This window comes from Sapajus apella, unplaced genomic scaffold, assembly GCF_009761245.1.
Source record: "Sapajus apella isolate SASKATOON/1434 unplaced genomic scaffold, GSC_monkey_1.0 scaffold94, whole genome shotgun sequence".
In the NCBI taxonomy this organism is placed as follows: domain Eukaryota; kingdom Metazoa; phylum Chordata; class Mammalia; order Primates; family Cebidae; genus Sapajus; species Sapajus apella.
Genome location: NW_022437034.1, coordinates 5,707,468 through 5,726,484, shown reverse-complemented (window position 1 = coordinate 5,726,484; position 19,017 = coordinate 5,707,468). Strand labels below are relative to the sequence as shown.

The 19,017-nt window shown below is 37.6% G+C and overlaps 1 protein-coding gene across 6 annotated transcripts in view; it reads right to left on the bottom strand.

The window, feature by feature from the left end:
* ADK (adenosine kinase) overlaps window positions 1-19,017 on the bottom strand; it is a 566,800-nt gene that overhangs the window by 175,262 nt on the left and 372,521 nt on the right. The window lies entirely within an intron of this gene.

Genomic DNA, 19,017 nt, shown 5'->3' with positions numbered 1-19,017 from the left:
GCAACACTTCTGAGTAAACCTTTTCATATAGTTCTTATGTTAAGAACCAAATAAATGGATATCGATCCAAGATGGCCGTTTCGGAACAGCTCAGGATTGCAGCTCCCAGTGAAAGCGCAGAGGATCACCAAGTGGAGGTAACACTCCTGGAGCTGAAACATAAACGGAAGACACTGAGATGTTTGCATTCTGTAGGCAGAAGCTGAAGACCAGACACAGACGCTAGTGGCCTTAACCCGCGATGCTGTCCCCTAGAAGTGGGAAGATGGCCGACTAGGAACAGCTCAGGATTGCAGATCCCAGTGAAAGTGCAGAGGCTGCTGCAGGTGATCCCCCAGCAAGCAATGCCTGGAGTGAACCTCAGCAGTCCTACAGCAGAGGGGCCAGACTGTTAGAAGGAAAGCTAAGAAAAAGAAGTAACTTCAGCATCCACAAACTGGAAGTTCACTCAGAGATCCAATCTGAAAGTCAGTAACGACAAAGACAACAGGTGGATAAGCCCACAAAGATGGGAAGAAACCAGCGCAAAAAGCATGAAAACACCCGAAAACTGAACACCTCTCCTCCTAAAAGAGATCACAACTCCTCACCAGCAAGCGAACAACGTTGGATGGAGAAGGAGTGTGATGAAATGACAGAATCAGACTTCAGAAGGTGGGTAATAAGAAACTACAGTGAGCTAAAAGAACATGTTCTAAACCAATGCAAAGAAACTAAGAACTTTTAAAAAAGATTTGACGAAATGCTAACAAGAATGGAAAACATAGAGAGGAATATAAGTGAATTGATGGAGCTGAAAAACACAACACGAGAATTTCGCGAAGCAAGTACAAGTTTCAACAACCAAATAGACCAAGCAGAAGAAAGGATATCAGAGGTCGAAGATCAACTCAATGAAATAAAACGAGAAGGCAAGAATAGAGAAAAAGGGTAAAAAGGAATGAACAAAGTCTCCAAGAAATGTGGAACTATGTGAAAAGACCTAATCTACGTCTGATAGGTGTACCTGAATGTGACGAAGAGAATGAATCCAAGCTGGAAAATACTCTTCAGGATATTATCCAGGAAAACTTCCCGAACCTAGCAGACAGGCCAATATTCAAGTCCAGGAAATATAGAGAACACCACAAAGATATTCGTCAAGAAGGCAAGCCCAAGGCACATAATCGTCAGATTCACCAGGGCTGAAATGAAGGAGAAAATGCTAAGGGCAGCCAGAGAGAAAGGTCGGGTTACCCACAAAGGGAAGCCCATCAGACTCACAGCAGATCTCTCAGCAGAAGCCCTACAAGCCAGAAGAGAGTGGGGGCCAATATTCAACATCCTTAAAGAAAAGAACTTTCAACCCAGAATCTCCTATCCAGCCAAACTAAGATTCGTAAGTGAAGGAAAAATAAAATCCTTTGCGAACAAGCATGTACTCAGAGATTTCGTCACCACCTGGCCTGCTTTACAAGAGCTCCTGAAAGAGGCTCTACACATATAAAGGAACAACCAGTACCAGCCACTCCAAAAACTTGCCAAATGGTAAAGAGCATCAACACAATCAAGAATCTGCATCAACTAACGAACAAAACAGCCAGCTAGCATCAAAATGGCAGTATCAAATTCACACATAACAATATTAACCCTAAATGGAAATGGACTAAATGCCCCAATCAAAAGACAGACTGGCAAATTGGATAAAAAGACAAAACCCATCAGTGTGCTGTATCCAGGAAACCCATCTCACATGCAAGGATACACAAAGGCTCAAAATAAAGGGATGGAGGAAGATTTACCAAGCAAATGGAAAGCAAAAAAAAGCAGGAGTTGCAATTCTCCTCTCTGATAAAATAGACTTTAAAGCAACAAAGATCAAAAGAGACAAAGAAGGACATTACATAATGGTAAAAGGATCAATGCAACAAGAAGAGCTAACGATCCTAAATATATAGGCACCCAATACAGGAGCACCCAGATACATAAGGCAAGTTCTTAATGACTTACAAAGAGACTTAGACTCCCACACAATTATAGTGGGAGACTTTAACACCCCATTGTCAATATTAGACAGATCAACCAGACAGAAAATTAACAAGGATATCCAGGACCTGAACTCAGACCTGGACCAAGCAAACCTAATAGACATTTACAGAACTCTCCACCCCAAATCCACAGAATATACATTCTTCTCAGCACCACATCACACATACTCTAAAACTGACCACATAATTGGAAATAAATCACTCCTCAGCAAATGCAAAAGAACGGAAATCATAACAAACAGTCTCTCAGACCACGGTGCAATCGAGTTAGAACTCAGAATGCAGAAAGTAACTCAGAACCACACAGCTTCATAGAAACTGAACAACTTGCTCTTGAATGTTGACTGGATAAACAATGAAATGAAGGCAGAAATAAAGATGTTCTTTGAAACCAAAGAGAACGAATACACAACATACCAGAATATCTGGGACACATTTAAAGCAGTCTCTAGAGGAAAATATATAGCAATAAGTACACACATAAGAAGAAAGGAGAGATCTAAAATTGACACCGTATCATCAAAATTGAAAGAGCTAGAGGAGCAAGATCAAAAAAACTCAAAACCTAGCAGAAGACAAGAAATAGCTATGATCAGAGCAGAACTGAAGGAGATAGAGACACAAAAAACCCGTCAAAAAATCAATAAATCCAGGAGCTGGTTTTTCGAAAAGATGAACAAAATAGACAGACCACTAGCCAGATTAATAAAAAGGAAAAGAGCGAATAATCAAATTGACGCAATAAAAAACGATAAAGGGGATATCACCACAGATTCCACAGATTCAAACCATCATCAGAGATTATTACAAACAACTCTATGCACATAAGCTAGTAAACCTGGAAGAAATGGATAAATTCCTGGACACTTGCCTCATCCCAAGCCTAAACCAGGAAGAAGTTGAAACCCTGAATAGACCAATAACAAGGTCTGAAGTTGAGGCAGCAATTAAGAGCCTACCACCCAAAAAAAGCCCAAGTCCAGATGGGTTCACAGCCGAATTCTACCAGACATACAAAGAAGGGCTGGTACCATTCCTTCTGAAACTATTCCAAACAATACAGAAAGCGGGAATTCTTCCCAAATCATTTTATGAGACCAACATCATCCTGATTCCAAAACCCGGCAGAGACTCAACAAGAAAAGAAAACTTCAGGCCAATATCCACGATGAACATAGATGCAAAAATCTTCAATAAAATACTGACAAGCCGATTGCAACAGCACATCAAAAAGCTTATCCACCATGATCAAGTAGGCTTCATCCTGGGGATGCAAGGCTGGTTCAACATACGCAAGTCTATAAACGTAATTCACCACATAAACAGAACCAAAGACAAAAACCACATGATTATCTCAATTGATGAAGGGAAGGCCTTTGACAAAATTCAACAGCCCTTTATGCTAAAAACCCTCAATAAACTAGGTATTGATGGAATGTATCTCAAAATAATAAAAGCTATTTATGACAAACCAACAGCCAATATCATACTGAACGGGCAAAAACTGGAAGCATTCCCTTTGAAATCTGGCACTAGACAAGGATGCCCGCTCTCACCACTGCTATTCAATATAGTATTAGAAGTTCTAGCCAGAGCAATCAGGCAAGAAAAAGAAATAAAGAGTATTCAAATAGGAAAGAAGGAAGTCAAATTGTCTCTATTTGCAAACGACATGATTGTATATCTAGAAGACCCTATCATCTCGGCCCAAAAACTCCTGAAACTGATAAGCAACTTCGGCAAAGTCTCAAGATACAAAATCAATGTGCAAAAATCACAAGCATTCCTATACACCAGTAACAGACTTAAAGAGAGCCAAATCAAGAACGAACTGCCATTCACAATTGCTACAAAGAGAATAAAATATCTAGGAATACAACTAACAAGGAACGTAAAGGACCTCTTCAAGGAGAACTACAAGCCACTGCTCAACGAAATAAGAGAGGACACAAACAGATGGAGAAACATTCCATGTTCATGGTTAGGAAGAATCAGTATCGTGAAAATGGTCATACTGCCCAAAGTAATTTACAGATTCAATGCTATCCCCATCAAGCTACCAATTACCTTCTTCACAGAACTGGAAAAAAACACCTTAAACTTCATATGGAACCAAAAGAGTGCCCACATAGCCAAGTCAATTCTAAGCAAAAAGAACAAAGCAGGAGGCATCACACTACCAGACTTCAAATTATACTACAAAGCTACAGTAATCAAAACAGCATGGTACTGGTACCAAAACAGAGATATAGACCAAGGGAACAGAACAGAAGCTTTGGAGGCAACACAACATATCTACAACCATCCGATCTTTGACAAACCTGAAAAAAACAAGCAATGGGGAAAGGATTCCCTGTTTAATAAATGGTGTTGGGAAAACTGGCTAGCCATGTGCAGAAAGCAGAAACTGGACCCCTTCCTGGTGCCTTACACTAAAATTAACTCCAGATGGATTAAAGACTTAAACATAAGACCTAACACCATAAAAACCCTAGAAGAAAATCTAGGCAAAACCATTCAGGACATAGGCATAGGCAAGGACTTCATGACCAAAACACCAAAAGCATTGGCAACAAAAGCCAAAATAGACAAATGGGACCTAATCAAACTCCACAGCTTCTGCACAACAAAAGAAACAGTCATTAGAGTGAATCAGCAACCAACAGAATGGGAAAAAATTTTTGCAGTCTACCCATCTGACAAAGGGCTGATATCCAGAATTTGCAAAGAACTAAAACAGATCTACAAGAAAAAAAACAAACAAGCCCATTCAAAAGTGGGCAAAGGATATGAACAGACACTTTACAAAAGAAGACATATATGAGGCCAACAAACATATGAAAAAATGCTCATCATCACTGGTCATTAGAGAAATGCAAATCAAAACCACATTGAGATACCATCTCACGCCAGTTAGAATGACCATCATTAAAAAATCTGGAGACAACAGATGCTGGAGAGGATGTGGAGAAATAGGAACACTTTTACACTGTTGGTGGGAGTGTAAGTTAGTTCAACCATTGTGGAAGACAGTGTGGTGATTTCTCAAGGACCTAGAAATAGAAATTCCATTTGACCCAGCAATCCCATTACTGGGTATATATCCAAAGGATTATAAATCATTCTACTATAAGGACACGTGCATACGAATGTTCATTGCGGCACTGTTTACAATAGCAAAGACCTGGAACCAACCCAAATGCCCATTGATGACAGACTGGACAGCGAAAATGTGGTACATATATACCATGGAATATTATGCAGCCATCAAAAACGACGAGTTCGTGTCCTTTGCAGGGACATGGATGAACCTGGAAACCATCATTCTCAGCAAACTGACACAAGAGCAGAAAATCAAACACCGCATGTTCTCACTCATAGGCGGGTGTTTAACAATGAGAACACGTGGACACAGGGGGGGAGCACTACACATTGGGGTCTGTTGGGTGGAAACGGGGGAGGGACGGGGGTATGTGGTGGTGGGGAGAGATAGCATGGGGAGAAATGCCAGATAAAGGTGAAGGGGAAGAAGGCAGCAAATCACACTGCCATGTATGTACCTATGCAACAATCTTGCATGTTCTTCACATGTACCACAAAACCTAAAATGCAATTAAAAAAAAAAAACGAACCACATAAATGTTTCACATACTTAAAAAAAAATAAAGTACTTGGAGGGGAAAGGAACTAACTTTAACTAAAATCGGTGTTTTGACAATAAACACAAAGGCTAAAGACAAAAAGAATTATACACAGATATTGAGCTTTACTTAGTAAATTTGTTTTTCACAGAATATCGCTTAGCTGATGCCTCTGACTGAAGAACCGTTCTAGATTAAAGAGACTAAGGAAATGTGATAACTAAATGCAATGTGAGGATCCTGGACTGGATCTGGATCAGTCAAAAAGGATATTAGGAGTGTTCCAAATGTGAACATCCTATATAGCCATATTAAAATTATCAAAACTAAAAAATTTATGTTAGGCTGGGTACAGTGACTCATACCTGTAATCCTAGCACTTTGGGAGGCCAAGGCAGGAAAATTGCCTGAGGTCAGGAGTTTGAGACCAGCCTTGCAATGTGGCGAAACCCCTAATAACACAAAAATTAGCCAGGCATGGTGGCAAGCACTTGTAACCCTAGCTACTCAGGAGGCTGAGGCAGGAGAATCACTTGAACCCAGGAGGTAGAGGTTGCAGTGAGCCGAGATTCTGCCACGGCACTCCAGCCTGGGTGACAGAGTAAGAGTCCATATCAAAATAAACAAAAAATAACAAAATACCATTGACTAATCAATGACACTTACTTAAATTTTGCTAATTATCTCCCTTATGTCAGAATTTTGGCTTCTTGGCTCCTGTTTGCTCTATGAAAAACTCAAGAGCTAAGTGAAAAGACAGGTTTTCTAAATTTACGTCTAGCACTTTTTCTACTGTGATATAAATTTACAGTTTTTATTTATAAGTCAATGTCACTAAATGATTTTTAATAAACAATAATTTTTGGCTGTCTCTTGTCTGTAATCCCAGGACTTTAGGAAGCTGAGGTGGGCAGATCATTTGATGCCTGGAGTTCAGGATCAGTCTGGCTAACGTGGCTAAACCCCAACTCTACTAAAAATACAAACATTAGCCAGCGTGATGGCTCATGCCTGTATTCCCAGCGGAATGCTGAGGCTTGAGGATTGCTTGACCCTGGGAGGTAGAGTTTGCAGTGAGCTGAGATTACACCACTGCACTCCAGACTGGGTGACAGAGCAGGACCTTGTCTCCAAAAAAAAAAAAAAAAAAAAAAAAAAAAAAGATTAAAGAAGAACATTAAATATCATATATTTAATATTTTTCATTATTTTTATATTATGGCATACTATACAAATAATACCAAAATAGTCACTTACAAATTTATGGTACAGTAGCAGAAACAAAGATTAATTGAAATAGTGAATAAAACAGAAAAGCATTACTGCATAAAATATGATTATCTCCATAGTAATTCAAACTATTTCAAATTACACAGTGTTTTCCTTTACTTGTGTGTATTTATTTTCCCCTTGCAATGAAAAACATTTAAATGCTCCTCTTTTCTTATAATTTTTAATTTTTAAAAATCAACACATAATAATTAGATTGCTTTTTACCAGTGATGGATGTTAGGCTGGGGATGATTTAAAAGAATTTCATCTTCAGAGAGGCAATGTAGTTGATGTAAAGAGGGAAACAGAGTAAGAAAGAAAGGAGAGAGATATGTAGAAAGGAAGGGAAGGGAGATGCAGAGCATATAAACACCCTTTGCATTTTCTGAATCTTTCCCATAGCACATCTTTACAACATGCCACTGACATTAGAAGTCTCCCTTGTGCTACAGTCAATCTCACTTTTTTCAGCTGAGTAAATATATCAGAAAAACACCAGGGAGAAAGTTAAATCTAGGAGTTAACCAGCAATCTTATGAAGCAACAGTTCTATGTTAACTCAAATTTCATTATCTGCCCCAGAAAATACAACTATGTATTTCCACCATAAGCTTTTGGTTTTTTCTGAAGGGGTTATGTATATCCTTCAAAAAAGTTTCTCTCTCCCTTCTTTGATGATTTTTTAACAACCTTACAATAGCTCCTCTTATTGCTTATAGCAGAAAAAGAGGAATAAAGAGATCTATCGACACAGTCTCAGAAAAGTGACTTCCATCTCTCTTAGGAAGAAACAGGGCATTTCTGTATACTTTAAAGGGCAGAATTACCATTTTAGATATAGCCTCATTCCCTACATTCATGGGGGAAATATTCTGATATGATGGAAAGATCATCTCTTTTGTCAGAATATGGATCTAGGTAACAGTCTTGAATCCCTGGAAATACTTGGAAATCACATCCTTTAAAGAATTAAACTTGGCCAGGCTCGGTAGCTCAAGCCTGTAATCCCAGAACTTTAGGGAGGCCAACACGGGAAGATCGCTTGAGGCCAGGAGCTTAGGACCAGCCTGGGCAACACAGTGAGACACTGTCTCTAACTAACTGATAATTAATAAATACATACATACATTCATACAAAAATAAAGAATTAATCTTGACATAAATATTTTAAAATTCAAAAAAGAATTCTCTGTGTATACGGACTTGATGAAAACTTTACTTTTTTCTCCCAAACATGTGCCCCAGTGCACAAAAAAATAGTTCTAAAAATTAAAATAATACCTTTACAAAGAAAAGAAAGTCTTAACCAAAAGGATAATATCTGAAAGAAGGTGTACGTATGTATAATTACACATAGATTGATAAAGACTTTTTATCTTAAAATAGCAAATGACTTCTATTTTACAGATGTATAGAAACTGAAAAATAACTTCAGATAAGATACCTGCATCAAAGTTATTTACAATTTAAATAACTGATGGTTTCAAATTATTAATTCACTATTAGAAATAATAAAATGGGTTTAACAGTGTAAAAAAATATCAATAAAGTCTCCTTCCATCTCCATGGCTGTAAAATATATAACAGAAGAAAAAGCCAATATGTCCCATCTGGTTTAATAAAATGATGATAGTTTATTTATGAAGAGATACAAGCATCGTTCAGGTTTAGAAGATATGGATAACAAACCTAAAGACAATTTTATATTTTCTTTCAAAATATCCTGATCTATCTAGTAGTATTTGTTTTTGGCACACTGTGTCCAAATATGAGTGAAGCTACTCAACAACAAAAACAACCACAACAAACTACAGACTTTTGCTAACTGTTTTGTAATTCATTTGTTGATAAGCAGATTTTTTTTAAGTTAATTCACCAATCAGTAAAGAAAGTAATTTCAATTTTCTTGGTATATATTAGAGATTTTACATATATTGAATCCTCTGTGAGGTTACAGGAAATATGGCTTTTCCTATAAGGAAATTTGCAATGTGGAAATATTGCCAGGAAAACAACTGATGGATCAGAGCTCTCTCTCTCTATATTTTTTTTCTGAGACGAAGTCTCTCTCTGTTGCCAGGCTGGAACGCCGTGGCAGGATCTCTGCTCCTTGCAATCTCCGCCTCCCAGGATGAAGCAATTCTTTCGTTTCAGCCTCCGAGTAGCTGGGACTACAGGCGTGTGCCACCACCCCCAGCTAATTTTTTTATTTTTAGTGGAGATGGGGTTTTACCATGTTGGCCAGGATGATCTTGTTCTCCTAACCTCATGATCTGCCCATCTCGGCCTCCCAAAGTGTTGGAATTACAGGCGTGAGCCACCACTCCTAGCCTATATTATTTTTATAAATTGAAATCATTTCTGAAATTCAAAATGCTAGATAAGAGGGAGAGTTTTATCTAAAGCATATCATTCTTATCTATATGAAAAAATTCAGCTGAATTCTTCTGCCCCATTTCAAACTGTTGTTTTATTACTGAAACTATCTTAAAGCGCATGGTATGGGTGATTTGACTTTTCACTGTGGAATTAAGTGATAACTCTTGACAAAGCAGTTATTATCATGAGATAATTGACCCTATTTGAGAGTTAAGCACCCTGAGGCAAAGTTGAGTGTACTTAATCCTGGCAGGTTAATTATCTAGTGATTATGGCGCCTTGAAAGGTATTACTCCTAAGAGCCATTTGCAAAATGACATAATTTTAAAAAACTTCTTAATTTAATAAAAATGAAAAACAAGAATAATCAAGTTCTTTAGTCATCTACTGCTAGATAATGACTACAAAGCAGCTTGCATTAATGAGCATCAATGGATTATAATTACCTTTGTGTTAATGTCCTTTATTAAGCTGATTTCATGTGAGTGTAGCTAACAAATGGTTGTTGCTGAAGGGAAAATTTCAAACTTCGAAGAAGTCAGAAACAAATTGAAACTACAATGTAATATTTCTAGAGTTTTTATACTACAGTAATTTTGGAACTACTGTAACAAGGGTAACCAATCAATTTAGATGTGTAATTTAAAAGTATAAAGTACAATGTAAGAGGTTACCAAATATTTTAAATTAAAGAAACAGAAATTTCTCACTACGTATTTCTGAACTTTGGCTGAAAATCAAAACCACAGTGAGATGCCACCTCATGCTGAGCAGGATAGCTATTATTTTTTAAAAGCAAATTAAGTGTTGTTGAGGAGGTGGAGAAACAGGAACCCTTGTGTATTGATGGCGAGAATGTAAAATGGTGTAGCTGCCATGGATCCAACAGTTCCACATCTAGGTATATATCCAAAAGAATTAGAAGCAGGAACTCAAACAGATAATTGTACACTAACATTCACGGTACCACTGTTTATAATAATCAAAGGTGGAAACAAATTAAATGTTTATAAACAGAGGAATCAATAAAACAAAATTTCACACATAACAATGAAATATTCAGCCTTAAAAAAGATGAAATTCTGGTAACATGCTATAGCATGGATGAAGTTTAAAAATATTATGCTAAGTGAAATTAAGTTGAATAACTTTTATATGATCCTATTTGTATGAGGCACCTAAAACAGGCAAATTCATAGATAGACAGTAAAACAGTTACTAAGGGCGACAGGGGAGGAGGGAACAGGAAATATGGAGTTACTGTTTAATGGGTACAGAGCTTCTGCTTGGGTTGATTAAAAAAAAGTTCTGGAAATGAATAGCAGTGATGGCTACACAACATTGAGAATGTACTTAATGCCACTGATTTGTACACTTAAAAATAGTTTAAATGATATAAATTTTATATTATGCATTTTTTTACCAGGATTAAAAAGAGAAAGTAAATCATATCATTTAGTAATTATAGTTCGTTTGTGTCACAAAAATATAGCAATGTTATTATTGTGGATACTTCACTTTTTGTCCCAGCATGTATCTAACCAAATATTTTCAGATATTCTTTGGAGAGGGGTATCATTTCCCCTGGGTTCATTAAACAAAAAAGGAATAGTGGGGTCACAAATGGGAAGAACTCAGCTTAAAAGGCACTACAGTTAAGGCTATACTCATAATAAAAATGAAGAACTACCTAAAATAAATGTCAGGCGTTATTTTAGATGTCAAAACAGGAACTTTGTTAATTTATAATAAAATCTATCAGTATTACTCAATGTTAGAATATGGGAAAAAACGAATAACCAGCCTTATGTTAAAGCTATAAGAAAAATTTTAAAGATTATCTAGTATTTCTATGCAAATCCCCTTAATTTACAGATGAGGAAATGGAAGAAATAGTAGCTGATAAATAAATCAGAGAGATGATTAAGGGAAAAAATTGCTTTCATAAACATTTTATTTTAATTTATAAAGATACATCATTTGCTAATATTTAAAATAGGTACATGGCTGTAATCTCAGCTCTTTGGGAGGCAGAGGCGGGCAGATCACTTGAGGCCAGGAGTTCAAAACCAGCCTGGCCAATATGGCAAAACCCCATCTCTACTAAAAATATAAAAGTTAGTTGGGTATGATGGTACGTGCCTGTAGTCTCAGCTATTTTGGAGGCCGAGGTACAAGAATTGCTTGAACCTGGGAAGTGAAGGTTGCAGTTAGCTGAGATTTTTCTGGAAAAGAGCAAGACTCTGTTTCCAAATATATATATATGGTCAAGACATTTGAGCATGCCTACTGACTGACATTCTAGAGTTTTTCTTATAGAACCACAACTAGAATTCATAGTTTATGAATTCTCATTTTACTTCTAAAAAATTTTTAGACAGGGTCTTAGACTGTTACCCAGACCGGAGTGCAGTCACATGATCGTGGCTCACTGCAGCCTCAACCTCCCAGGCACAAGTGATCCTCCCAACTCAGTCTCCTGAGTAGCTGGGAATACAGGTGTGTGCCACCATGCTTGGCTAATTTTTAAAAAATATTTGTAGAAAGAAAAATGTGGCACATATACACCATGGAATACTACACAGCCATAAAAAAAGGTTGCGTTCAAGTCCTTTGCAGAGACGTGGATGAATCTGGAAACCCTCATTCTCAGCAAACTGACACAAGAACAGAAAACCAACCACCACATGTTTTCATGTTTTATAGGCGGGTGATAAACAATGAGAACACTTGGGCACAGGGAAGGGAACAACACTCACTGGGCTAGGTGGGGAGGTGGAGGGGAGTGGAGGGACAGCAGGGGGTGGGGAGGATGGGGAGAGATAGCACCAGGAGAATGATGTAGGTGGCGGGGGTGGGGAGAGCGGGGTTGGGGGATGATGGAGACAGCAAACCACCATGGCATGTATGTACCTATGTAACAATCCTGCAGGATGCAGGATGTGCACATGTACCCCAGAGCCCAAAGTACGATTTTTTAAAAAAGCTAAAAAAAATATATATTTGTAGAGATGCGGTCCTACTATGTTGCCCAGGCTGGTTTCCAATACCTCTGCTCAAGCAATCCTCCCACTTCAACCTCCCAATGTGCTGGGATTACAGGTGTGAGCTATGGTGACCAGCCTAGTTTGAATTTCTTTAAAGCAGAGAGAAAACACAAAAACATCTATGAAGCACTCCTGAATACAGATGTTTACAGCTTTTTACTGCCTTTAATCTTTTACACTTTTCATGCCTGTATCCAGTTCAATAACAACTTTAAAAATAACTCATATGTATTTAGTTTTGTACCCAAATGTAACTCGTTTAAATGAATTCTCATTCTACTTAATAGAACTTAATGGCTCAGAATAATTTTTCCTATTTTTAACCATATAAATGAAACCACAAAGTATATATTCATTTTAATAGCTTTACTTTGAGGTATAACTGACATACAATAATTGGCACAAATTAAAAGTGTATAATTAGATAAATTTTGACATATGTATAATGTTATGGAACCACAACCTCAATCGGAACACATCTATTACTCCTAAAAGTTTCCTCATGCTCGATCACAAATGAGCATGAGGAAACTTTTAGGAGTAACAGATGTGTAATAGACAGCACATAGAGAGCACATCCCTGTCCCCAGACAACAATGGATCTGCCATCACTATAAATTTCTTTGCATTTTGTACTTTATATTATCTTTCATTCAGCATAGGTATTCTGAAATTCTTCTATGCTATTATTTCATTTCTTAACAATAGTACAATTCTTTGATAGTTGAGTAGTATTCTATTCTATGAAAACATAACAATTTGTTTATGCAGTTACCAGTTGGTGGAAATTTGTTTTCCAGACTTTGGTTATTACAAATAAAGCTGCTATGAACCTTTGTGTTTGTCTTTACATGGATAGATGCTTTCATTTGTCCTGGGTGAATATCTAGGAGTGGGATAGCTAGATCATTTGGAGGATGTATATTTAACTTTGTAAGAAACAAGAAAACCATTCTCCAAAGTAGTTGCCCATTTTACATTCCAGCAGCTCCATACATCCTTACCAATATTTGGTATGGTCACACTTTTAGACATTCTAATAGCTGTGCAGTTGTTATATGGGTCTAAGTTTGTGTTTTTGGATATGGATATTCAATTGCTCCAGAATGACTTGTCAAAAAGACTTTTTTCTCCACGAAATAGATGCTGAAATATGGTTGAAAATCAATTTAGGTCTATTTCTGAACTCTCCCTTCTGTTTCATGGACGATTTGTCTATCATTACACCAATGCCACATTGTCTGGATTATGTAGCTTTGTAATAAGTCTTCAAATTATGGTAAGGTCCTCTGATTTGGTTCTTTTTAAATCCACATTGGTTTGGCTATTCTAGTCCAGTGCTTTTCCATGTAAATATTTGAATCAACTTGTTGAGTTTTTTTTTTAAAAAAAAAAAACCTCTGAAATTCTGACTAAATTAAACGAAACTATAGATTATTTTGAGTAGCATTTATATTTAACAATACAGAGCCTTCCAGTCCATGAACATGATATATCTTCCATTAGGGTCTCCTTAAATTTTTTCAAGAAGGCATTTCTCAAGGTGTTCAGTATATACATCTTTGGTCTGGTTTAACCCAAAGTAAATACTTTGTAATACTTTTTGATGGCATTGAAAATAGTATTTTTAAATTTTAATTTCTGCAATCTTGCTAATGTCACTTTGTTCTAATTGCTTTCTTTTATTTTGGAGATGGAGTCTTGCTCTGTTGCCCAGGCTGGAGTGCAGTGGCACAATCTAGGCTCATTGCAACCTCTGCCTCTCTGGTTCTCCTGCCTCAGCCTCCCAAATAGCTGGGATTATAGGCGAGTGCCACCACATCTGGTTAATTTTTAGTAGAGATGGGATTTCACCATGTTGGCCAGGCTGGTCTCAAACTCCTGACCTCAAGTGATCCACGAGTCTCGCCCTCCCAAAGTGCTGAGATTACAGGTATGAGCCACTGTGCTCAGCCAGTTCTAACAGCTTTTTGAAGATCACATTAGATTTTATTTGAAGATGATCATGGTTTTGATAATAAAGACAGTTTTACTTCTTTCTGTCTAAATCTGGATGTTTTTCATGCTTTGTTAGCACCGTCTAGAACCTCCAAAACAATGTTGAATAGAAGTGGAAAGAATGAATATCCTTGATTTGTTGTTTCTCATCTTAGGCAAAAGCATTCAATCTTCCACCATTAGGTATGATATTAACTATATATTCTTGGTGGATGTTCTTTATTGACTTTAAGAAGTACCCTTAATCATACTATTCTGAGGGCTTTTGGGTTTTTTTTTGACACAGTTTTACTCTGTCACCCAGGCTGGAGTGAGGTGGTTTGATCTTGGCTCACTAGAACCTCTGCTTCCACTGTTCAAGTGATTATCCTGCTTCAGTCTCCCCAGTAGCTGGGATTATAGGCAACTGCCACTATGCCTGGCTATCCTGTGTATTATTAATAGAGACAGGGTTTTCCCATGTTGGCCAGGCTGGTCTCAAACTCCTGACCTCAAGTGATCCGCCCACCTCAGCCTCCTCAAAGTGCTGGGATTATGGGATTACAGGCCTGAGCCACCACACCCAGCCTCTGAGGGGTGGGTGTGTTTGTGTGTGTGTGTGTGAGAGAGAGAGAGTGTTTGAGTGTGAATATTTGAGTGTACGTGTCTGCCGGAGTGCAGTGGCACATCTTGGCTCACCGCAACCTCCAGCACCCCAGTTCAAGTGATTCTCCTGCCTCAGCCTTCCCAGTAGCTGGGATTACAGATGTGTGCTACCACACCCAGCTAATATTTTTGTATTTTTAGTAGAGACAGGGTTTCACCATCTTGGCCAGGCTGGTTTTAAATTCCTCACCTCAAATGGTCTGCCTGCCTCTGCCTCCCAAAGTGTTGGCATTATAGTTGTGAGCCATCGTGCCCAGCCTCTGAGGGCTTTTAACATAAATAGATGTCTGATTTTTTCAAAAGCTTTTAGAATAATCATGTGATTTTTCTTTTTTAGTCTTAATATGTTTAATTACATTGATGGATTTTAAAATGTTAAACTAGCTGGATGCAGTGGCTCACGCCTGTAATCCCAGCACTTTGGGAGGCAGAGGCAGGAGAACTGCTTGAACCCGGTGGAGGAGATGGGGAGCCGGCAGAGGTTGCAGTGAGCTGAGATCACGCCAGCCTGGGGAACAAGAGCAAAAACTCTGTCTCAAAAAAAAAAACTAAAAAAAGGTAAACCAATTCTACACTCCTAGTCATGATGAATTACTCTTAATATAATGTTGTGTTTGATTTGCTAAAATTATTTGAAGAATTTTTGAATCTATGTTTATGAGGGATATTGGTCTGTAATTTTCTTTTCTTGCAATATTTTGTTTTTGGTATGAAGGTAATGCTGACCTCATGAAATAAGATAGGTATATTTTTCCCTCTTAAATTTTCTGGGATAGTTTGTATACAATTGATATTACATCTTTCTGAAATCTGTGGTGAAATTCAACACTGCCAAGTGGAATGGCTCATGCTTATAATCCCAGCACTTTGGGAGGCTAAGGTGGGTGGATTGCTTGAGCGCAGGAGGTTAAAACCAGCCTGGGCAACAAAATGAGACCTCTTCTCTACAAAAGTTAAAAATTAGCCGGGCATGCCTGTAATCCTAGCTTCTTAAGATGCTGGGGTGGGAGGATCACTTGAACCTAGGAGTTTGAGTTTGCAGTGAGCCCCACCTCTAGATGACAGAGTGAGACCTTGTCTCAAACAAACAAACAAACAAAACAAAAAAAGAATGAAACACTAAAGCAATCCAGCCTTTGAGTTTTCCTTGTAGCCTTTTTCTATTTCTTCTTCAGTATGATTTAGTACTTTGTTTTTTAAGAAATTCATCTATTTCATAAAGCTTGTCAAATATATTGCAATAATATTGATAAGAGGGACCAGAACATCTTCTAGTCTAGAGCTGATTTTACCCCACTAATGGGATAAAATCCCTTTTAATACTCTATTTGAAGCCTCATGAATTATGAGGTTATCCACCCTGACTAGTAGTATAGGAATGGTTACAAATTCTCATGTGTACACTGAGGATTGTCATCTATAATCTTTTTGGGTGGTTCTTTTCCTGGTCTTCCTTAATTTCTTCACAAATATACACTACTTATACTCAGCTGAAGTCTTGGTGGGATTCTACAAATGTCCTGTGTTCTCTCTCTATTCAGCTCTTTCTTCTCTGGTACTTTTAACTTGCAAACGCTAGCTGTCTTAGACTTCTTGAACTTACAGCTCCAACTCCTCATTAAAAGAGACTGCAAGGCTCTACTTGAGTTACAGTTCTTTTTTTTTTTTTTTTTTTTTTTTTTGAGACAGTTACCCTGGCTGGAGTGCAGTGGTGCAATCTTGGCTCACTGCAACCTCCACTTTCCTGGTTCAAGCAATTCTCATGCCTCACTCACCCGAGTAGCTGGGATTACAAGTGCACAACCACCCCACCAGGCTAACTTTTTTGTATTTTCGGTAGAGATGGGGTTTCACCATGTTGGCCAGGCTGGTCTCGAACTCCTAACCTCAGGTGGTCCACCACCCTCTGCCTCCCAAAATGCTGGGACTGATTACAGGCATGAGTCACCATGCCCAGCCCACTGTCAACTTTAGAATATTGCCACAGTCTTTATCAGACACACACTCCGAAAGTCCTTACTACCTTCCAGTCTTACACAAAGGGAGTTGGAATCTTGACCCTTTCTCTCCCAGGAGGCCTCTGTACCTCGGCTTACTGCAACCTCCGCCTCCCAGGTTCAAGCAATTTTCCTGCCTCAGCCTCCTGAGCAGCTGGGATTACTGGTGCATGCCACCACACCCAGGTAATTTTTTAAATTTTTGACAGAGATGGGGCTTCATTATGTTGGCCAGGCTGGTCTTAAACTCCTAATCTCAAGTGATCCATCTGCCTTAGTCTCCCAAAATTGCTGGTATTATAGGCGTGAGCCAGTGTGCCCAGCCTTAGTTACCCTTCTTGTACTGTGGCCTGGAAATTATCTCCAAGGCATTAGCTGGGGTCATCATCAAGTATATCTTATTTATTGTCTCATGGGGATCATTGATCATTGCCTGTGAAGAAATAATCTTTGTGGACAAAATATATTTTTTTAAATATTGAAGCTATCAGAAGTTTTAAGTCATCATTACTTCTATATAATCCTCTGAGAAAAAGAAGGTAACATCATGTAGAAAGTAAGGGCCAAGTGTGTCTTTTTAGCTGAGTTTTGACATTTTGAAAATTTATACTAAACACAGTATATTTTATTTTTTCGGGGGGCAGGATTAAAGGATCCTATGTATAGAAATATATTTTATCCTTCATCACATTTTAGAAGTAAAATATCCTTTTTTTTTCCTGAAGAGCTAAAGATAACTTATTATTACTATAGTATTCAAGGAGAAAAAACAATGGATGATGAGATTAAAGGGATAAAGCATTTTACTTGACTTGCTTTTTATAATAAAATATGGTATAATTTTTATTATCCCTATTAAATTTCATCACTCAACTGATATTTAGAGTCTACTAACATTTAAAAAAATCTGATTTTGACCTTCAACTTACCTAGTATGTATTAAGGTGCTGTATTATTTGCATTTGAATTATATGCAAATATAGCTTATCTAAATCACTGTTACTTTACTTAAGCAAAACTAGGGTAAATACTGAGGCGTACCCCTAGAAATCGATTTATTTATCAACAGGCCTTTTGAGACTGCTTCAATAAAATACCAAATACCTCTAATTGTCCTATAGCCAGTCTTTATTATTCTCTAATCCATATAATGACAGAAGTTCTCAAATATACCATGCATTCACTGCTTATTGGTCTGCCATAATAGGTACTATATAAATACCTCTTGAAGTAAATTCAAATGAAGAATAACCACACCAAAAGAGAAAAGATTTTCTTGCCCCAGGACTTATAGCCAGGTAGCAGCTTACAGTTTTACTACTTCCTCTTCTAGGTGGGGAAAAATAATTCCTTTAATAATCTATACTAAGCTGTGATCCAACTTCTAAAGTTTCCTGATTTGTAGAATCAATCTTTTTTCAAAATTGTGGTAAACTACACATAGGATAAAATTTTCCATTTGAAGTATTCAATTCAGTGGCACTAAATACATGCACAGTGTGTGGCACAACTATCACCCCTATCCATTTCCAGAACTTTTTAATCATCCCAAACAGAAGCCCTGTACTTATTACACAATAATGCCTCACTCCTCCCCACCCCACTCCCAGGTAACCACTATCCTACTTAGCATGTCTCTATGAATTTGCCTATTCTAGGTACCTCATGTAAGAGGAATTCTTCTAAGAAAATCCAAATAGTTGATGTGTCTGGCTTATTTTACTTAACATAGTATTTTCAAAATTCATTCATGTTGTCGCATGTATCAAAATTTCATTTGAGGCTAAATAATACTCCATTGTGCATATGTATGAAATTTTGTTTATTCATCTGTTGATAAATATTTGATTTGCTTCTATCTCAGCTATTGTGAATAATGCTGCTATGGACATTGGTGTATAATTATCTGAGTCACTGCTTTCAGTTATTATGGGTAATATATCTAGAAGTAGAACTGCTAAATCATATGGTAATAATTTTATGTTTAACATCTTGAGGAACCATCAAATTG